Here is a 24,728-nt window from a genome sequence, read left to right on the forward strand (position 1 = left end):
CATGTAGGTATTTTTTATAAAGGGGAATAAAATTAAAAAGTAAACAATATTGTTAATTAAATTTATAAATATGGAAACATTAAAAAATGACACAAAACTGTCCATAAACTGTGTTTTTATCTTCTTCTCTAGGTGCTGTCTCCGCTTCAAAAGTTAGCAATCATCAGAGATATCTTTATTTCTGAAACAGCGGCTCTAAATAATTCATTGTTATTACATCCAAACCAGTTCCTAAGGTTCTTCAGCCATGAGTTACGTCTCCTTACTATAGATCTTTTTCTTGCATAATGACCTGGAGTATTAGATATACATCTCTCATCACATGTTCCATATATCTTAGTTTTCTTCTTATTTGTTAGTTCTCGTTCCTTATGCGTAAGTCTCATTACCTCCACGTTGGGTAATCTATCTACTCATGAGATATTTAGCACTCTTCGGTACAAATCGAATGTCTCTAGTCTCCTCACGCCAATGACTAACTTTTAACGAACTAAATTCTAAACCAAAACAAAAAATAATGCACAAAGACGTTGTAAAACACAAGTGAAGTCGAATTCGAAATTTCAAAATGACAGGTACACAAAATACTGACCTGAATAATGAATAATAACCGTCACTTGACTCTTTGACACTTCTAAAAAATGGCCAAAATGGACGAAGTTTTTGTCAAATGTTCGTAATACGTGTATTTGATTGGCTAGAAAAAACGCGCATTCTAAATATCAACGAATCAAAGGTAGGTTAGGAATAGACATCTTATGTATATAACCATTGTAATGCTGCATTATTTTTGTGTTTAATCACGGAGCTACCGCTTTTTCCGTCTCATCTAACTTAATGCATTAGAGAGAAATCGAAAAACTGTGACGCACTGAAAAATGATCATGAGAACAAGAATAACACTGTTGTTTTGAATAAAATAATCACATATACTGTCTTAATTCGACAAACGACGTTTTATACACATCTTATGCCTCCTCTACATATCGGCAGACGCGTCCGCGGACGACATCCGCATGTGCATCCGCAGATGTGTAGATGGAGTAATTTGGTCGTCTGTTGTTTATGTACCACGTCGGCAGATGCGTCTACAAGGCATCCGTTTGTTACCGGTGTTTCAAGCACAGATCAAAGGGTTTCAGTGCGAACGTCAGACGCTTGTCCACACATTTAACGACTCATCAGTTTTCGCAGTGAAATCAAGGTGAACGCATGTTTCTTAAGTTTTGTATGCTGTTAATATTTTGCTGAAATGGCTATGAGTTCTGAAGAGACCTACAAACTTATAGTGTTGTACTAGCTGTTTTATGTATAGCCAGCATCCACCACCTTCTTCTTTTCTATTATTTTAATGTTTCAGTTGCATATGTGCATACATAAGCACGACTTTTGTCAATAATATGCGCGAGAAGAATTCATTTTGTTTTCTTCGCGTTTTCACAAAAAGAAATAAATGTTTCCACTAAAGCAACATTTGTTTTAGGATTTATTTAGATATAAACGCATAATTTGCTTTAAGCAAATAGATTTGCTGTATAACGATTTCATTTATATATATGTTGTGTTTTGCGCTGTTATAAGACTCACCTATTTTAGCAGTACTGATCTCACTGTTTTGACGAATTGGTAGTCTTTAAGAATGAGGTAGACTTTCTGCAGCAGGTTGTTGTGGTTGTGGGTATCGTACACGGCATTTAAATCGACAAGTCCTGTTATCTTTTTTTTTTCTTCAAATTCGTTCTCGATGTGTTCCTTCAGTGCTAGAACTTGGCTGGTTCCCTACCAGGTCTGAAACCAGCTTACTGTGGTATGGTTTTTGAATCAACCGCTTTCTCTATGAGATGCGGGATAAGTACAGATACAGCTCGTATAGGTGGCATATAAGCGACATATGGCGGTAATTATTTGGCGTTTCGGGGTCTTTCCCAGGTTTTAGTATAGCTATGATTTTTTTCTTCTGCAGTTTTGATATTTGGAATGTCGTTCGGTAGTTATTTAACAAGCGAAGGATTTAGGTTTTTAGCACGGTGCCAAAATGTTTAATTTGCTCAAAGCATATATTATACCATCGACCACTGCGGGTTTCAGTGCGACCACTGCCATTGACAAATGATTTCCCATTTTTCAGCAAATTTAGTTCTTTTTTAGTACTTTTGTGGTAGTTTGACAAAGTAAGTACGTTTTTTCAGTTGTTGGGGAGCGGTTGACACAAATTTGACACTTTTTGTTTGTTGTTGTTATGTTTGGCGTTAAGAAGTAGTTGGTGGGCTATCTGACTGGGAGTAACTTCAAACTCCAGTCATTGCTGCCATAAGGGCAATCTTCTTCTTCATCTTCATTTACCATGTGCTTTAAAATGATGGTTACCATTATATCTATCTTAATTTTATGCAATACCATCCTTAATAGCATGCTTGTGTCAACCCCATACCAATCTCGCAAGTTCTTCAACCAAGAGATTCTTCTTCGTTCTGGACTGCGTTTGCCTGGTGTTTTCCTTTGCATAATATTTTGTAGCATCCTATATTTGGAACCTCTCATTTCATGTCCAAATTACTCCAGCTTTCTCTTCTTGATGCTTTTTATAATTTCTATAAGGGCATTACCACAGTCTATTTTTTCCTTGCTGAATGGGTCGCTGTTGAGTAATCTTTCATATCTGTTTAAGGTGCTTTTGGAAACATTTCATAGACCTGGTATGAATTGTTTCCTGCAGCCTATTCGTATGTGCTGCTTAGATACCCTTTGCAAGAGTTTAATGAAGAATAGGTAGTTTTAGGGTGTTTGGTCTGTTATGAATTTAAAGCGTCTTCGGACAGGTATCTACGGTATATTCTAATGGCAACTTACAACCTACAATCTGCAAAAGACTGCAAAAATATTAATGAACATAAAATAATAAGAAAAAAAAATGAAATATGCATTTTTGACAAAAAAGTTTTTAAGTATTAATTTCTATGACGTAACTATTTAGTATCTTGTACTGTTACATAATTTTCTTAACTTTAAAGTAACATCACTTGAATTGGCTGGAAACACAAGGAAAAATCTCCTCCTCCTAAGTGCCTTCTCTATTGAGGTTGGCGATCAACATTTTGGAGGAAAAATACTCACAATAAATATTAGATAAATCTGCTAGTCAGATTAACTTGACGTGGCCTTCGGCGCAGTTAAATTCTTTATGATGATGGCTAAAGGAATTTGCTAAGGTAGCGAGGTGGACAGGCCTTAATTAGGAAGGAATTTGATCCTTACACCAGTTTAATATTAAATAAAAAGGGGGGTCCGTTCAAAACTTAGTTTTCCAATGGAACAAAAGGTACAGAAATAAAAACAAAAATAAGTAAAATGGGTCTGGCAAGACATGTCAAACGTCTGCAAGTTTTGTTGCACAGAGAAAAAATAGTATAAAAATGAAAAAGATAGAAAGCATACCAAAAGTGACTGACCACAGGAAATCATGGGAAGACATAGAAGGCGATAAAAAAACTTATAAAACAAAAAAAGTAAAGGAGCAAATAAAATGTAAAGATATAGGTAGCTTTTATTGGAAGCTCAAAAACAAGGGAGGCATGGAAATCATTGGAGAACTTCAGACAGAATACCCATGAAGAGGTGAAGATAGAACCAACACAAATGGACAAATGAGAAAAATATTACTGAGTTATTACAGAAAAAGATATATGTATATTTACTCTCCAAACTTCCAAATAAGAGACAGACAAACATAATGTTAATTTTTAATATTATTAAAATTAATAAAATATACAAAATATAGTAAACACAATGCTTTACATTTAAATTTTTAAAAGATACTTAGACATTGACGGACAAAAGACGTCAACAATCTACTCTACTATTCCTTGAATTGATGAGTTGGCAGTTATTGGCCTTCCTGTTTTCATAGATTAGTTACGTGAGAAGAAAGCATTACTTATTATTTATTGGACCTCCGAAAAGCTCGTAGATAATGGCCTTTTGGCTTTTGTAAGTCCCTGTTTAGATTCCTGACTCTTTTCTGTTTGATGCAATATAAATTCCCGCTATAAATAAAATACTTCATATTTCTTCTTCAATCTACGAACGCTATAATCTTGACCGTTTTATGAACCACTCCGGCGTTGGCTTTTAGTTGTATCTTTTTGTAACAGTTCGATACGTCGCTTTAATAAAAATATATTGCTCAGAAATTTCTGACTCTAATTCTAACGAGCGTAGGCACAAAATTTCAGACCTATGTTTTTTAAATGCATTCAGTTTTTCGAGTCCTGAGAAAAGTAATAAGTATTTTTGAAAAGTTTAAACGCAGAATAAAAGCTTGCTTAAGAATTTGTTTCATGCTCTAAGCAAATATTTCCGTACAATGGTTTGTATATTATGTATTTTATCTTAGATAGGATTCAATTTTTTCATGAAAAGTCTTATCCTAAATAATTATTTTGCAAAAAGGTCAATGGTCAAAAGGTCAAAGGTTTCGTTAATGTCAATGTTTTGAATTTGCTTCTTTTTGAATCTGTCTTTGAATCCGTGATAATATTTTTATTTTAATGAGAATTTTTTATGTATTACTTTATTCACACTTGTCGATATTAGCGTCATATCTATATAGCTAATTGACTGGATCAGCGCATCCTCCTCTGTTTTAGTCCTTCCAAATTTCCTTTACTTTACAAGTCTTTTCCATTACTCTCTATTTCTCGCCCTCAGTGAAGAAAAAGAAAATAGCATGGAAAAATACATTGAAACCGAGCTGGAAGAAGACAAAGAAGAATCCAAAAGGCTGAGACGATTAGCGAAAAACACCATAAGACAAGCAAAAACAAAGACGTGGGAAGAGTTTGGAGAAGAATTACAGGAAAACTATCTAACAAATAATAGAAGCTTTTGGACAACAATCAGACATATGAAGAAAGATAAGATAAGAAATAGAAAGAAAAATAATCGAAAGTATATACAGAGTAGTAAAAGGACGTGTACAGATAACAGGAGAAAGATCTAAAGAATTAAATTGGGAAAGAGGTATCAAACAAGGAGACAGTCTTAGTCCGCTACTTTTCATAATAGTCATGAACGAATTGACTAGAAATACTGGAGAAAGAACGAACCAAATACAGATAATAATAGGATACCAAAAATTACAGCCAATAAAAATAGAAACCTTATTGTATGCGGATCTTATAGCAGATTCCGTGACAAAAATGCAAAAACTTATAAACATATGGACAGAAGAAATAGAGAAATTAAAAATGGAAATAAACATCGAGAAAAGTAAAATAATGGTCATCGGCGAAAAGGAAAAAATTAAATGAATATAAAATGCAAAAATACTCAACTGGAAGTAGTTACCGCATATGATTATCTTGGAAGTATAATTACCAATGATGGGAAAATAGAGCTCGAAATAACTAACAGAACTAAAAAATTAAACAAACTGCACTAGCACCAGTTCTGAGGAAAAAATAATTGTCCCACCAAACAAAAATTAAAATACAGTTTTGTCCCTTGATAATCCGACAGATATTGGACCAAAGGGGTGTCAGATTACCATAAGTGTCCGGATTACCGAAAGTGATTATATATTTGGCATTGTTTTGCTAGCAGTAGCCTACAATATTTTTAAATTTTATGAGTAAAATGCTACCCAGATTAATATGCAAAAGAAACATCCATTTCGGCTAACTAAATTAAAAGAAATATGTAAGCTAATGCATTTAATTCATGTCGCAACAGGTTTCAGTACCAGCATACACAGCGGCGACCTTGACGGGAGGTGCGTCGGACTACCGAGCGTGTCGGATTGCAAAACATCGGAGTATCAAGTGTGTACTGTATATAATACGATTGTGATACCGACGATACTGTAAACGAGCGAAAGTGGGACTTTAAAAAAAAGCATAATAGTAGGATAAATGCAATTGAGATGAGACCTCTACGAGCTATAGCCGGAAAGACCAAATGGGATACAATAAGAAATGAGGCAATAAGCGGGATAACTAAACGGGAACCAATAATGAATAAAATAATAAAGAGACAATTAAACTGGTATGGACATCTGATGAGAACGGAACCTAGTAGACTAACAAGGAAAATTCACGAAACAAGGAATATTACAAAAAAGAAAAAGGTAGACCGAGGAAAAAAGCATACAGCAAATAGTAGATGCGGGTAAAATTAAACAGAAAACGCTTAAAGAAATGAAACTAATAGCACAAGACAAAAAAGAATGGAAGAGATGGGTAAATATGTAGCTAAACGAAACCCAAATCCGACCCCTAAAAGGGTATAAGGAAGGAGAGCAGAAATAATTGTGTTCCATAATATGTGGTTTCCACCCTCTATAATACTAGTTTTACAATATTAACAGTGCAATTCGTTGGTAATTTTCTAAAATGATATTTTATCGATGTCTCAGTTAAAAGAATTGTTATAAGTCAAACAATATTGAACATTAATTATGCGAAGAGTCGACTACTTTAATCCAATTATTTTCTACTTAGCTTTCGAAGGAATTTAATAAAATTTGATTTATTGTGTCTGTATTTCGTTTGAAATATAAATTAAGAACATAATTACTACTGAATTCAAGTCAAAACGACGGACGAGGAACAGAATTAAGTAGATGTTTTATTTATAGCTTTAAATTATTTAAGAGATGCCTTGTATTTCATAACTATACCGGATTCATATGTACTCGTATATTCTACAGATGTTTTAAACTACCACAAGATGTCTATGGATTTAATGTCTTATAACATACTAGTACGGGATACGAATAGGAGGTCAAAATGTACCCATCTGCTTGCCGGATGAAACATTTTTTGAAGTTATACTTCTTTAGGCGCGATTGAGATTGAGGGTGAATTTATATTAATCTGCGCGCATGCGCACACCGACAGTATGGTACTATTAGTCGTTATACGGGCTGTGATTGGGCGTTGAAATGATCTGTCAATAGTAAATAATTGTTCAATATGAAGGTAAACAAAATATTAGTTTTATTCTTGTGAGGACAGAAACAAAAAAGTTTTTAATTGTAGTGACTTTTAAATAGTTTTTAAAAGCAACAGGTACGTAATAATTGTAAATGTATCATAGATACCCACCTATTTGAACCTACCAAAATACATAGTATGTAATACTTTTATTTACATAATTTGATTACCATCAAAATTTCATCAATATTCATCTAATATATTGTTTTCTTACTCTATGTTCTGTTGTATTTTTTCAATTCTAAATCATTTCAATTCAAAATCAAAATAATTTAATTTAATTCAAAAATGTCAAAAGTTTAATCCGTTTAGTTAGTCGATCTTCGCACATAATGACACACTGTCTCCGTGGCGAAGCGTTTAAGGCGAATGAACCCCAATACAACGCCAATACAAACCGCGCTGATAAGCTGGTTCGAATCCCAATAGAAACTTTTATTTTTTTATTTTTTTATACATTTTATGATTGTAAGTATATTTACTATATAATTTTATTTTCAGAAAATACGTATTTAGTTAAAAAAATTTCCGACAATTAATGTTCAGAAATCATTTGTGGCATGTTTAATGTGTTTGTGTGTGTTTTATTTTATTATTTTAATTTTTGGCACTGTTTTAATAAAAATGTTTGAGAAGTAGTAAGTATAAATTAGTTTAATATTTAAATAAAAGATAAATAAAAATATATTAATTTCGTTTAAATCATATAATAGAAGTATAACTTCTTACGTGCGTACAAAGTACACACACATTCTTTTTTATTAAATTTCATACATAGACAAATATTTCTAGCATGGGTGGCCTATCAATATCGTGTCACAGCTATCTTTAAGGGAGGGCTGAAGGGGTTGAAATCAATATTTCAAGCACATTTTTTTTAAAGTATGGTAGAATTATTTTATTTTTAAATTAAATAGACATACTCAGCACAATCATAGATTACTCACCAAATAAATCAAGGAACAATACTAAAAAATAAGCAAACGGTGGCAAATTTTTAAGACACCTCAAAATATAATGAATTTTGCGGTGGACATCAGAACTCAACATTGAATCATGGTAAACAAAAAATTTAAAAAGATTTTATTAGCTTATGAGTTTCTTGAGGTAACGCTGTCAAGTTTTTTAATTTTATTTAATTTTGACTTTTTGATATCACTCAGAAATCTAAACAAATTTTTTTGCAAAAAAGGGTGAAAATCAATATATTTATTATTGTTAAACAAAAAATAAGCATAAAACAAAAATATCTTGATAGCATTACCTCAAGGAATGTCTAAAGAAAATATATACAAAATTCCAGGTGAGTTGGTCAAGTAGTTTTTGAGTTACAATGTCTACAGCCTGAAAAAAACAATTTTGAGAAAAACGCGGTTAAAGTATTGTCAACTTTTATTTTCAATTTCTTTTTTGTCTGTCAAATGGTAAAGTGATGCACACCTAAATATGTTTTTAAATCGCGGAGTATTTTACATAAGAAAATAAGAACAGCTCTTGACCGTTTCTCACTACGCTCACGCGCGTTGGTACGAACTTGCTATAAAACGAGTCGAAGGTAGGGAGGTAGGGAGAGAGTGTTAAATAGCCTTAGCTTCGACTCGATTTGCAGCAGGTTCGCGCCAGCACGCTTGAACGTAGTGAACAACGGTAAACAGCTGTTTTTATTTTCTATTGTAAATTACCCCGCGATTCAAAAAGGTATTTCGGTGTGCATGATTTCACGATTTGAAAGATAAAAAAGAAATTAAAAATAAAAGTTGACAATACTTTAAACGCGTTTTTCTCAAAACTGCTTTTCACCATTTTTTACAAAGAAACTCGTTGTTTTGAATTCTGAGTGGTATCAAAAAGTCCAAATTAGATAGAACTAAAAACTCTTGACAGCACTATATCGAGAAACTCATAAGCTAATAAAATCTTTTTGAATTTTTGAGTTCTGATGTCCATCGTAAAATTCATTATATTTTGAGGTGTCTTTTAAAAATTTCCCAACGTTGGCTTATTTTTCAGTATTTTTCCTTGAATTTTTTCTTAAGTAATCTATGAATTGTACTGAATATGCCTATTTAATTTAAAAATAAAATAATTTCAACCCCTTCGGCCCCCCTTTAAGGATAGCTATGACACGATTTTGATAGGCAACCCATGCTAGAAATATTTGTCTATATATGAAATTTAATAAAAAAAAGTTTCATCCGGCAAACAGATGGGTACATTTTGACCTCCTATTCGGATCTTAGACTATAAGGACGAGAACCGGTATATTCAGCGTGGTATGCCGTATGCGGTTGCCGATTATAAAATAAAATTGATTTTTAAGTCTTCGCTACCATTTTATACGTGAAATTAAAGTTCGGTAAATATTTAATAATAAATTATCAGTAAATAACTATCACCATCATTAAATTTTCGCTTGTCCACTGCTGGACATTTATCTCCCTGATAATTTTCCATATATTTCCAATGCATCGCTGATTACCCATATGAAACGCTGTCATATTGTACTATAATAAATACAGAGTATGGTATAAACCAAAAATGAAAATAATCGGTTTCGTTTGGTTCAAATCGAGTCTCTTGCCATCCTCTGACACCGTGTTTCGGAGTTTGCCCTTTTTCAAAAAGGCTTTGCAAGAGGACTGATTTGAATCAAAACGCGTCGAGAAGATGGTATAAATACTCAAATATTTACAACGGAGCATGGTTAGACTGACCTCTAACGGGGAACGATGAAATGAGTGAAATGAGTGTCGACAATGAATCAAATAATCTGTTAACCCAGGTACTAAAGTACCAAACGGGCCACGCTGGGAAAATATTTCAACAATGCATCGCAGATTACCCATAATAAACGCTGAAGTTATAATAAGCATGTATTATTTACTAAAATGTACCTACTTCTTTAGCATTACAGTCATCAAGCCAAGTAGACCAGGGCGCATCTGTAAAAATATTAGTACATTTGGACGTGGAGAGGTGACTCAATTTTTTTTGCGGAAATTGCTTGAAAATAAATCAAATAATAATATTTGAGTTATCCTCCCTCTCAAAAAGGTCCGGAATATTGTTTAAATAATCAAAATGTCAAAAAATTAAGGAAAAATTCGATTTTCTTCTTGGATTTTTGATTATAACTTTAAAAGTATTCATTTTCGAGAAAAGTTGTACTAACATAAAAGTTGCGTAATTAAATTTTCTATAATATAGAATTAGTTAAAAATTTAAAAAATAATCACCCTTGTTGAAAAATAAAAATAATTGTGAAAAAAACATACAAAAACAAGTATTCGCATTATACGTTTTTCAACCAATTATCGTACACTTAGGACCTTCATATTTCACCCTGAAAAACTATATGATACAGTAAAACAATACTGTATATTTCATTAAGATCGGTTTAATAGATTTTGCAAAATAAATTTTGCAATCCAGCTTTCGTAAAAAAAATCATTTTTTCAAAATGTTACAGGACTGAAAATAAAGCAGATAGCAAGTTGAAAATTTTTTTGCATATAGAAGTGTACCGTACCTTTCATTTGCAATTTTGCAAAATTAAAATCGATTAACATCACGGCGTCAGGAATTTTATTAAAATAAACATTAATTATTGGTGCTATGCGCAGGACAGCGGATAGTTTGTTTTGATTGGGCATTCGAATGACCTTTGATAACGATTGATACATTTTAATTTTTATTACATTTCGATATAAATAAAAAAATTGTTTATTGCAAAATAGAAACACATACTCTATCCTTTGAAATAACACTTTTATTAGCAAAAACTTTCTTTGTTAATATATTTTAACTTAAATAATAAAAGTTTATTATTTTTAAACATGCAATTGTTTAAACAATATTTCACAAACAATAATAAAATTAGTTTGATTTTTGTGGAATTAAAATATTAAAATACAACAAAATATAGAGTAAGAACATAATATATTAGATAAAGATTGGAAGAAATTTTGGTGGGAATCAACTTGTGTGAATCGAACACCGCTGTCCTGCGCGCAGCACAAAAATTATTGTTTATTTCAAAAATTTTCTGACGCCGTGGTAATTAATCGATTTTAATTTTAAAAATTGCAAATGAAAGGTACAGTACACTTCTATAAGCAAAAAAAAAATTCAACTTGATATCTGCTTTATTTTCAGTCCTGTAACATTTTAAAAAAATGAATTTTTTTTGCGAAAGCTGGATTGCAAAATTTATTTTGCAAAATCTATTGAACCGATCTTAATGATGAAATCTATAGTATTGTTTTACTGTATCATAATGTTTTTTTGGGTGAAATATGAAGGTCCTAAGTGTAGCATAAATGGTTGAAAAACGTAAAATGCGAATATTTGTTTTTGTATGGTTTTTTCGCAATTATTGCTATTTTGCAACTAGGGTGACTATTTCTTAAATTTTTAACTAACTCTATATTATAGGAAATTTAATTACACAACTTTTATGTCAGTTCAACTTTTCTCGGAAATGAACACTTTTAAAGTTATAATCAAAAAACGAAGAAAAAAATCGAATTTTTCCTTCAATTTTTGACATTTTGATTATCTAAACAATGTTCCGGACCTTTTTGAGAGGGAGGATAACTCAAATATTATTATTTGATTTATTTTCAAGCAATTTCTGCAAAAAAATTTGAGTCACCTCTCAACGTCCGTCTCAAAACAGATGCGCCCTAGACTAAAGTAAAAAATTTACATATAAAAGCCTTTCTTTACAACAACATTACAAACTGCGAACAGATTTAAAAATCTAATAAATGAAACGGGTGTTAACACAGGATATCGGTGACAGATTTTGGATCGAATAACAACAACACCAGGAGACTGACACAATCTTAGAATTTTTTCACTCAACTTGATTAGGAGTAAAAATAAAATCTGCTGATCACAACAAAGCTCTAGTAAACATCTATGCATCATACCAACTTTTATCCGAAATGAATTTATTAACCGGTCTTAATGCATGGCGTTTTTTAAAGAGGAAAAAATTGTTTTAACTGATTTACTAATTCCCGAAATATTTCGTTATAGGAGAAACGTGTAAATGGAGCTTAAATGGTCCACACCCTTTTCGTTATGAATGTCATTTTTGAGCTTTTACATACAAATCAATTTGAAGAGTTTCTGCTGAAACTCTACATTGGATTGATCTAAGATCAATGTCATTATACAGGAATCTCTGGTACTCCGTTCTCCGAAACGTCACAACTATTCGTGAGTTTTAACCGACTCGACAACAACCAGGAGTCTCTGGTCTTTACTATTAATATGCATGGTAAAACTTGTTGATTGTGGTTTTTTACAATCACTTTTGTGAATGGCCAACCTTTTGTTTAATCTTTGGTTAGTTTGACCAATACATGTTAAGCCACATTCACGTTTGATGTCATATATTTGGTTGGAAGGTTGTAAGGTAGGGGTAGGATCTTCTGATCTGATATAAAACAAGTTAAGCTTATAGACAGAAATTTTCTAGTCTAATTCGAACTGTAACTATAATAAAAATAATCTTATATAAAACCACAAGAAATTACGTTCGGAAAGGAAATTTAGAGCTAATCATTGAATTTTTACGAACACTAGGGATTTTTGTTTGTACTTCTTGCTCCTTTACTCTTTATCAACTTTAAATTTTATTATAGGTATAAATTAAAAGCAAGATTTTTCCTTTATTTCGTCTGTTTGAGGTTTTTCCGTAACTTGTGTACTAGTTTGTACATGATAAATGTGCCATATTTTCTTGAAAAGTACATTTAGCAACTAACGTTGAAAAATAAATGAAATTTTCAGGAGGATATGAAACTGACTGTACATAAAATTGAATAAATGGATTGCGAGCAGTTATCATCGAAATTCGCTGGAAAATAATGAACTGCAAAATAAAATCGCTGTTATTTACGATTATTTTTGACATGCGGTAGTTAGCCCGATTCTCATGCCTGAACTAAACTTCCGAAAATAGTCATATATCCTACGCGATAAAACTTTTAAGCACCATCAATCTTTCGCGCTCCATAAAATTTGCTCGTTTTGACGTTTTACATTGACTATTCCACTTTGTGCGAGGTGTAATGCTTGCGGCATCAGACCAGAGAGGCAATACAATATACAACCGCAATCATCTAAAACAAATTTTTACACCTAAGTGATAGAATTGCAAACGGTAATATCGTAAGTGCTACATCACTGACTCCGAAGCGGCGAACTGATAACGCTGTAATTTACCTATCAGCGCTTTAGATTTTCTGTTCGAAAAATTTTAGATAAATCTCTCAACGGGAAAAATTATTTATACACTACGATTTAACATCATAGCGCTTTAACACTTTAAGCACTAAGCAATTCTAAGAGATAATTGAATATGATTTATGTGCAAATTCATTATCAATACTGAAACGGTGGATATTTACCGCCATGTCATCAATTAAAGTAGAATTAAACTCATAATTAATCTTATAATATGAGTTCACTTAATCTGCTCTAGTGCAGCTAAGTTGTAACGATATGCCTTCAGCCTGGCGTTCAGCAGATCAAGAGTAGGGAACCGTAAGCGCTTCGATACTAGCACAACCTCACTCATTTCCACTTCTACTCCGAGGCGTCCAAGGAGGGACGCCGAAAGTGTACATAAGAAGTACTTAAGGGTGTACATAGGAAAAACCGAGGAATAACAATCAGTCTTGCGGCGTTAAGCTCTAGGCTCCCTGGCTAACCAGTGTAGTGAACAGGTAGGCCAATCTGGGTGGTGGAACTCTGTAGTGAAGAGATGCTCCGCTCGTGATTAAACAGGATCCGTGTAATCGTGTAGCTAATAACCATCTCCGATTCGGAGTTTTATGGGTGTCTGTATAGTTATTGATATTTTAATTGTGGGAGTATTTGTACTTATACTGCATTTAAGTGTAATGAAGGACGAGTCTGTGCGTAGTCTATGCGTAATTGCTTCATGTATTATATTATTTGAAATTTCTTTTGATAGTAACTAATAAATATAATTTTATTTTTCTTTTGCAGACGTTGGCCAAGGGAGGTTTCTCCGGAACGGAGCGAAGATAGAATGTTATTATATTTTATTATTTTAAGATTAAACTGTACATAAAAATATCCTCAACACATTTATTTTATTTTAACCTGTGTTTTACTGAGTCAGTTTTCTTGAAAAAACTACCCGTCATAATATTTACTCCCCTTATTAGTTTTAACAAAAAAAAACACATCCTACAGCACAAGATCGTCTTTAAATTTGAGGGTAAGTATAAATCTATAGCCTTTGGTGCAAATCGGTTCAGGGTCAGAAAATTACGCTGGGAATTATCATTGTTTGGACCAAATACGTTTTATCGCCAACTGTCACTAAAGTCATTCATTATTGTACTCATTTGCGGCAGTAAAGTAACTGTTGTACCTACTGAAAGAAGAATCACTTTTCCTGCCGCGAATTTTGATCAAGTTAACCGAAATTGAATGTAAGTAATCGGCAGTAATAATTGATTATTTATTTGAGTGACCTTAAAATGTTTTTGGTACATTCCATATCAAATCACTCAGGCAAAAAATTTTGGATCTCCGATTTGTCTGAAAATTGGTGTATAGCTTCTGCGGACGTAAAAATAAGATATTTAAGGTCAAAAAATCTTCTTCTTCTTTTTTTCTCAAAATGTTATTTTATGCGATTTTACAGTGATTTGGTGTTTATTTAAACAAATTTGCATTTTCTGTAGTAAAGTATCAATGAAAAACATAATATTTTAATAGAAAGGACTCAAAAATGTCATTATATGGTATTATAATAAGTTATTTTGAATCAAAGCAAGTTTTTGATCAAATTTTATAGTGTAAAAAACGTTAAAATACCGTTTTTTACATTTTCCTCCATTTCCAAAATATATCATCATCGATTTGGCTGAAAATTTGCCCACAGATAGCCAAAAGATAGGAATTTAAGTGGTTAGAAGGATTTGAATTATATTACAATACCAAAAAAGTTACATGCAGTAATATCAGACTCAAAAGTATATATTAGTCCAGTCGGGATAGCATTTGACCTTGAATGCCGAGCTGCCCAAAATTTTATTTTTCTGATCTTTAGGGGAGTCAATAGCCGCCTAAAGTTAAAATCACGAATGAATTCCTCCGTTACGTTAGCCGCTATCTTGATTTTAAAGGAGAACCTGTTTTGCTCCATATCTCCGCCATTTTTAACTTTTCGACACAAATTGTTGGAACTGAAATTGTTCCAAATAAATCGTATTTACAATTATTACAATTTCTTTTTAACAGTTTTTGTCGTGAGGTCGATATTTTCGAGTTAATTTTACTTACAATAGACGCCTATATTTTTGACGATAATATTGCATGTAACTTTTTTGGTATTGTAATATAATTCAAATCCTTCTCACCACTTAAAGTCCTGTGTTTTGTCTATCTCTCCCGTGAAAAGGAAAAACCTAGTAAAGTGACTTACTAGGTTTATGCTTAGTATCAATTGTGTGAAACCCCATGAAGCTCTTTATCGACTGGTACTTAAAACTTGTAAATACTTGCATTTTTAAGAAAGTTATTTCAGATGGAAAATCCTAGCAAAATGGTAATTTCAATAAATTTGGTTGGAAAAACCTAGCATCTTGTTATTTTTTTAGAATAAACATAGCAACTTATACAGTGAACGATACATTTCTACTTATTTCAGAAGGAAAAATATAACAAAGGCTTTTACTAAATATTTCCTTTGAAAAGTGTATATATAAATATTTTTTTTAAATTGGAAGTTCCTAATAACATACCTTACCATTTTTAAGCCGAAAGACAAAAACGTCATATTTCTAAACAAAAAACTAGCAAAGTCATTTACTAGATATATCCATATTTTTTCCGGTCATTTAAACTCGGCGAATTATTTTAAAGTGTGTATGCTAGGTATTTCCAATTTAATTCCGCTTTGGCGCGAAAACGAAGGATCTTTTACTATGTTCTTCCAATGCACTTCGTTAAATTATTCAGTCTGTCGAGCCAGTCTCAACTGTGTATACCTACATATACTCGTCTGGTGGTGAATTTGTTTTAATCTAATTATATAAAGTTTTGAAAACTATGTCTAAAAGAAAAAACATTATAATGGCTTTGGCTAAGGAAAATAAAGTAGTTTGTGTTCAGGAAGTGGGTGATCTTGAAAAGCGGTGAGTATTAGTTTTTACATTACAAACAAAGTACAATTTTGTTTGTTTGATTTTCAAAAAACAAACAATCAGTAAAATGGTAGATAATTCAAAAGAAATGCTGTAACGAATGCATTCTTTTTGTTATAGGTATAGTGAACTTGCGTCCTTTGGTCAAGATTGTTTGAAATCGATACAAGATACTGTGAAAGACGATTATTTGGTTGATAACCTGATGATGGACGGCTTACAAAATCAAAAGTAGGTTTCTAGATTTATTTATACGGACTTCTGATTATAAAATTAACATATTCTGAATAAATCAACATTTCTTGAAACAAAAAATAATATGAACCGACTTATTTATTACTGTAAAAGGTGATAGGTTACAACAAATTAATTTAGTTGATATTTAGAAAATTCGCATGTCAGCTGATTGTTAATAAATATTTAGGTTACCATTACTTATGTAACAAAAATCGTTATATTTGTGTGCAGTGGATATTCAATTACCAAAACATTTTTCTATTGACTATGTTTCGTGGAAATTATTTTAATTATCTTGCTCATATTCGTATACTAAAAAGTATTTCTTAAACACATTGTGTATTTATAGCAAATGTAGCAATTTTTAATTCTAAACTTCAGAAGTTAAAATATGTGTATTATCATTATTTTTAGAGTAATTTATAAACAAAAATCAAATAAACTAAGCATAACAGTTTATTCAGAAGAGCCTTCGAACTCAAAAGCTTTTGGTTTGGAGTATTATTACAATGATAATAATAATATGGACGTTTGTCGCTAGCATTTTTGATTTTTATTTTTTTATTTTTAGTGATAATGATAACCCCTCTACTAATGAAAACCATTTTTATGATATTCAACCAATATGTTTAGTAAGAGATATTAGGAAGGAAGAAAACACAAAAGTTTATACCGAATTAAAACCGCTACCATTAATTGATGGAACAAAGGATGGTAGTCAAAATGATACGGATGTTAATAATGAATGTCACAAAGAAAAATCGGTTGATGTTATAGACGTTTGTCAGCATAATAAAGGTTACTAAATAAAATATTAATTATTATAAACAATTAGACCAAACTTATACTTTTTAGATGACACAGTTGACGATGACTCAGATTTAGACCCTAGTTATGACCCACAAGAATCTGAAGAAATAAGTTATGAGACAAAGAAAAAAAGGAGAATAGCAAAATTTTTTCAAACTGAAAATGAAAAAAGTGTAGTTGGCACTGTTATGGAAAATGAAGGTTTAGTAGATAAACAATTGAAAGATATAAACCAGGAAACTCTGCCAGGTAAAAATGCTTTGTATTTTGTGTTTCACATGAATTAACTAATATCTACGTTTTTTATAGAAGCACAAATCAGTGATAAAACCGATGAAGGATACGAGAAAAACAGAAAAAAAAGAGCAAGAACAGCGAAAGAGCAAATTGAGAGGCATCTAGAAAAATATCAGTTATTAGAACCATGTAATTGTAAAAAAAAATGTAGAGAATTTTTATCAGAAGAAAGAAGACAAAATATTTGCCAGTCATTTTGGAAAATGAGTTTTGGCGAGAGAAGTCAATATTTTAATGCCAGTATAAAGATTGGGGGTATTAAGAGAAGAAAAGTAGATAGTGAAAATAAACGTCAACACGTCCTTACATACTCGTTGCTCAAGGATGATGGTATTGAAATGAATGTGTGTAAGCAAATGTATTTACATACACATGGAATGAAAACTGATGGTATGATAACGGACTTCAAAAACAGATATAAACAATCTATGGGGTTAGAACTGGTTAAGGATAAACGAGGCTCGTCTGTTCCATCTAACAAGAAGGATCCCATTCTAATAAGAAACCATATTGAATCTTATAATCCGCAAATATCACACTATAAATTGCAACATGCTCCCAATAGAAGATATTTATCTCAAGAGCTATCTATTACTGATATGTGGAAACATTTTTGTGAAACTCATGAAAATATATCTTATGACAGATATAGAACTGAATTTAATTCACTTAACATTGGATTTGATCAACCAAATCAAGATGAGTGTGACATTTGCGTACATCAAAAAGAGCACAAAAAAATATGTACAATTCCAGAGACTTGTGATCAATGTAATACGTTTAATGATCACCATATGGCATATATTGCTGCCAGAAAAGCGTATGATAATGACAGACAGCACGACTATCCAGACTCATTTAAAGTTTATTGCGCGGATATGCAAAAAGTGTTACTACTTCCAAAGTTATCTTTAAAAAAATCTGTCTTTGTTAGTAAATTAGTTGTGTTCAATGAAACTTTTGCTTCGTTAACAAAAGATGAAGAAAATATTTGCGTTTTGTGGCATGAAGCTATAAGTGGTCGCTCGGCGGAAGATGTGGCATCAGCATATTGCGGGCTTATTCAAAGATCCTCAGTTAACGTAGAGCACTACGAATTTTGGTGTGACAACTGCAGTGCCCAAAATAAAAACTGGAAATTATTTACGTCATTTGTGGTAATTGTCAATTCTAACTGGGGTCCAAACAGTATTACTTTAAAATACTTTGAAGCTGGGCACTCTTTTATGAGAGCCGACAGTGTCCACGGAAACATTGGCAAGCTATGGAAAAAGAGATCCAACATTTATGAAATGAACGACTTAAATGAGCTAATATTAAAAGCCTCTAGAAAAAATAAAACCTTACTAATGAAACATGATGATTTTTATCGCTTTAAAGACGGTGTAAAACAAAGAACAAAAAAAGATGAAAATTTCCCAAAACTTAACGTGATTAAAGTAGTACAATTTAGAAAAGGGTCAAGACAAATGTTTTATAAGAAAAGTCATACTGAAAACGAATTTATTAATTTTGACTTTTTAAAACCTAAATTTAATCTGGAAATGCCTGAGAGCAAAACTGAAGATAGGGGTGTAAATGTTCAAAAAAAACAAAAAATAATTACAGAGCTTCTTCCTGCAATGCTAAGCCAAAAAAGATTCTTTTGGGAGAAACTACCTGTTTCTGAAACATCAAATGATTTACTAAATAATCGAGTTTAGTTTTTATTATTTTTGTTTGTTTTATGTAATTAAATGTTGAATTCAAAAACTTTTTGTAATTTTTCTAATAAAATATATGTAAAAATTATAACTTTACCTACTTTTTATTTTTAAAAACCAAAATGTACCTAACTACTTGATTTTACATAGTTTTAAAGCAATCATAAAGTATCATATTAGCAAGTGTAATATAGTACCTACTAGTTTTTTCCTTGGCAAAAATAGTATGAATTAGGAACTAAGTAAGCATACTAGCTTTTTCCGCAGCAAAATCAATATTTCTTTGCATTTCAAAAATAGTAAGTGACATAGAATTAAAAAAACTGCAAATATTTGGAAAAAACTAAGTTACAGTTACAGGGACATACACTTGAAATCCACTGAACGAAAAAAAAAACAAAAAATAATATAATTCTATTAAACGGCGATATACTTTTCTTTCTTTTCGTTTCCTGAAAAGTTATCAAAACTCAGTTACTAGGTTTTTCCTTTTCACGGGAGATCTGTGGGCAAATTTTCAGCCAAATCGATTATGACGTATTTTGGAGATAAATGTAAAAAACGGTATTTTAATGTTTTCTACACTATAAAATTTGATTAAAAGCTTGTTTTGAATCAAAGTAACTTGAAATAATTATAATGCCATATAATGACATTTTTGAGTCCCTTCTATTAAAATATTATGTTTTCCATTGATACTTTACCATAGAAAATGCAAATTTGTATAAATAAACACCAAATCACTGGAAAATCGCATAACAAAACATTTTGAGAAAAAAAGAAGAAGAAAATTTTTTGACCTTAACATCTTATTTTTACGTCCCGCAGAAACTATATACCAATTTTCAGGCAAATCGGAGGTCCAAAATTTTTTTTGCTCCAAAATTGAGTGATTTGAAATGGAATGACCCTTTTACTTTAAATATTAAAAGCATTGTACATCATCTATGTACGTTAGTGTTGATTAAATTTATGTTAAAAAGTGAAATTCTGTAGTACTTATAATAATATTCATATAAAATAAATCAAAACTGTACCGATTTAGTAATTATTTAATATTGATAACTATTGATTAAAAATCAAAATAGGCCTGTGTAAAAGTCATCTGTCATCAATCATCAGTGTCATATGAAATTTTTATAAATAAATAAAGTTTGTATATGCAATCAAAATATTAAACAAGATATGACTATTTGTTAATGTTTTTTATGATTGGCGATAAAATTTTGTATGCACCACGTCAGTAAAGACCCATTTTCGAACTCGTTTTTTACTCGCTTTCTTCGCTGTGCTCGCTCTGCTTGTATTATCAGACTCATTCTATAAAGAGGCACGTTACTGGCTTGGTACATAAATAACTATTTTTTAATTTCCGCGGACCCGAAATTGATTTTAGACCCATGGATCCTTCGACAACTTTGCTATTTTTATTTGTTTCTTTAAAAAAAATATCGTGCGTTAAGGCCAGTTAAAGGTACGTAAAGATATGCGCACCGAACACTTCGCGCCGTGTGTGAGGTACGCGTTCGTGACGGGTTCGTTAGATTAGTACGCGTTATAGTCCAGGGTAATAAGCTAGAAGTAGACCATGTTCAGGACACTCAAAGATCCAGGTAGCTGCCTACTTTTTTAGTTATTATAGACCTATAGGAAGAAAAACTACCTGTTTCTGCCTAAAGTTCGCGTCTGTTTTTTAATTATTAACAATTTAGTGCAAAAAATTGCGATTTTTTCGTTTTTTTGCACCCCATTCAAAAGCTAAACACTTGACATAAAACTACAAAATTTAATTTTTTATAACATTGAAAAACCTTCAAAACGCCAAAAGTTAATTTGTTGCTACGCAAACTGCAAAATAAATGAAAATCGTTAGTTGTTAATAAGTTTTACTAAACCTACTTTAGAATTTTAGTGTTTTACCCAAAGTTGTGTATTGGGGTACTTAACAAATCCTCAAAATTTGAGACCGATCCATTAATTAGTTTAAAAGTTATTGTATTTGTTTATCCCAGAGAGCTTTATTTTGCAATAACATAAGACAGAAAATAATGAAGATAAGGCAATTCTGCGTATGTCAAATGAAAGTAGAACAGTGATACTATCAAAATGTACTAAAAAAGATAAAAAAAATATCTCATATAGTTAAAAATACTAATGCAAAATTTTTGAAATTTTGTAGTTTATAAACATTTAGAACAACTTTAAAAATATTGTCCGTAGAAAAATCATTTTACATATTCGAAAAGTTGGCATCTTACACGAATTTTTAAAAATGTTGTTCAGTTGGTGACTAGTCGTGGTAACTGAAGGGGGAGCTGAGAGCCGACAAATGCACGAGTTCAAAAACTAAAATAGGCAAATATAAAACTACTATCATTTTCTATATCTCGGGATCTGCTGAATATATTTTGATCTTTCTTTTCTTAATTTGTATGCAATTTTTCGGTACATTACAAATATGTAATTCGTCTATTTGCAATTTGACATTTATTAATTAATAAAAAGTTTAATTTGTTTAAACAATTTTTGAAAAAATTATTTTTCTCCAAAAATCCATGTTTTTAATCAGACTATCATTATTAATCATACAAAAATTTAAGGTATACTTTAATAAATAAATTATCTTCAATAAATAGTTATCTAATATAATATTTTATTTATTAAAGTGAACTTTAACTTTTTGTATGATCATTAATGACACTATGATTAAAAAAATAGATTTTTGTAAAAATAATTTTTTCAAGTATTTTTTAAACAAATTATACTGATTATTAATTAATAAATGTATAAACAAATTGCATATTTGTAATGTACGTAGAAATTATACACAAATTAAAAAAAGAAAGATGAAAATTCATTGAGTTCCTCCGGAGATACAGAAAATTATATTAGTTTGAAATTGCTTTTTCGGTATTTTAACTCGGTGGATTCGTAGGTTGCCCCTAGTAACCGTTTGAACTACAATTTTGAAAAATCGTAGAGGGTGCTGTTATGATACAATGTTTATGCAAATTTTTTAACAAAAAATACAAATCCCATTATTTAAAATGGCATCACTGAAATTTCTTAATTATTATCAACAAATTAGCTGCGAATGAAAAAAACACATGGCTAACTTTGTCCCTAATGAACCCAGGCTATTTTTTTTATTTGAAAATTCGTGTTAAAATGCTATCTTTTCGAATATATAAAAAGATTGTTCCTACGGTCAATATTTGTAAAGTTATTCTAAATGTTTATAAACTACAAAATTTCAAAAATTTGGCATTAGGATTTTTGATTATATTGATTAATTTTTTTATATATTTTTAATACATTTTGATACTATCACTCTTTTTTTTATTTGGCATACTCAAAATTGCCCTATCTTCATTATTTTCTGTCTTATGTTATTGCAAAATAAAGGTCTCTGGGATAAACAAACAGAATAACTAACTGTTAAACTAATTAGTGGATCGGTCTCAAATTTTAAAGATTTGTTAAGTACCGCAATACCCAACTTTGGGTGAAACACTAAAGTTCTAAGATAGTTTTAGTAAAAGTTATTAACAAATAACGATTTTCATTTATTTTGCAGTTTGCGTCGCAACAACTTAACTTTTTAACTTTCAAAAATCGGCATTTTAAAGGTTTTTCAATGTTATAAAAAATTGAATTTTTTAATTTTATGTCAACTATTTAGCTTTTAAATGGGGTTCAAAAAATCGAAAAAATCTCGATTTTTGCACTAAATTGTTAATAATTAAAAAACGGACACGAACTCTAGGCAGTAAACAGGTAAGTTTTCTTCCTATAGGTCTACCATAACTAAAAAAGTAGTCAGCTACCTGGATCTTTGAGTGTCCCGAGAAAATCCTTATTACCCTGGACTATTAGTACGTGTTTTCAAGTGGCACACAAGCGGTGCGCACACGATCCAACTTCTGTCGGCGCCAAGAAGGCACGGCGCACAAACGGCGCGAAGTGCGCGGCGCGCATGTCTATACGTACCTTAATAAGATCATTTCTGATAAAAGCGAATGCGATACATGTTCCATGTTTCGATGTTTACTGGAACTTTGTTGTGACTAGTAGACACTTGTTTACATGTAATCAAGTTGGGTAAAAAAATCCGACAATTATTGTCAGTCTCCGGGTGTTGTTATTCGATTCAAAATCTGTCACCGAGATCCTGTGTTAATCCCGATTCATTTATTAGATTTCTAAATCTGTTTTGGAGTTTGTGATTTTGTCGTAAATAACAGCTTTTGCTATTTACATAATATGTAAAGTAATTTGGCTGAAGCAATTACATTGTGCTGAATGTTGAAATAGAATTATTAAGTTCATTTGATGTATTTAACGCTCAAGCAATACGTTTTAATAAATATAATTATACAGGATATTCCTCAGATAATTACAGAAGACAAGATATTCCTCAGATCATTTCATTCATAGGAGATTCTGACCAATAGAAAGCTACAGACATGCAAATTAAGGTGATAATTTTTGATAATCTCCCGTCGTTAAGCATATGACGTCAGATGCCCTTCGTTGCTACGAAAAAATACATTCAGTGACATTAATGACAAATGTTTTAAAAATTATAAAAGTGATGACTTTCAACCGTCAAATACATATTTATAACAACTGTGTGTTTAATTTCACTAATTGGTACTTACATATATAAATTACAATAAAATTTTGGTTTTGAACAGTTTTATTCATGAAATAATCGCAACAAATTGCACTCGAACTCTAAAATTAATATATAATTTTTGCCCTCGTGACACTTTGACATAATTTCACTCGCCTTCGGCTCGTGAAATTAAAACTGCTAAAGTCAAAAAAAAATACCAAACGTCAGACCGCGTATTTTAAATTTAAGAAATATTTTCCAAAAATTTAATATTTCTAAACTAGACATTACGCTTTCGAGGTGTGAACAGTTTCTGTTTTGCAGCAGTTAAAGTTTGCCACTAGTTTAGGGTCTTAACCTAGCTAACAACCGCCGGTGTTGTTGCTTGAGTGTTTGCATATAGGTAAGTTGAGCATTTTTGCTTATATTTTTTTTCAAGCGGCTTTCTTTTATGCTATTTTGCTTGCTCTTTTTATTTCTTTTTGCTTTCTAGATATTAATACTTCATTGACTGGTTTTTTCTTACAATGAGTGAGGAAAAGGGGGGCTCAGTCCCCCCTTATCCTGATACTTCTTCTCAGGCTAAAATTGCAATGACTAATAATTCCGAAAAAAATCAAAATCAGACTTCCGACAATAATTCTCAGGAAGAAAAAAAGGTTAATACATACTCCGAAAAAGATCATGGACCTTTTGTAGTATATCTTGAATCTACAAATATACCGAATATAAAAATTGGCACATTCAATACAATTAAAATAGCTCGAAATATATCCAACCTCAAACTTAATGACGTTAACAAAATAGATAGTAAAGGGCTCAATAGAGTTTCAGTTGAATTTGCCAATTTTCACTCGGCTAACATGCTACTTAA

This window comes from Diabrotica virgifera, chromosome 5 (assembly GCF_917563875.1).
Source record: "Diabrotica virgifera virgifera chromosome 5, PGI_DIABVI_V3a".
In the NCBI taxonomy this organism is placed as follows: domain Eukaryota; kingdom Metazoa; phylum Arthropoda; class Insecta; order Coleoptera; family Chrysomelidae; genus Diabrotica; species Diabrotica virgifera.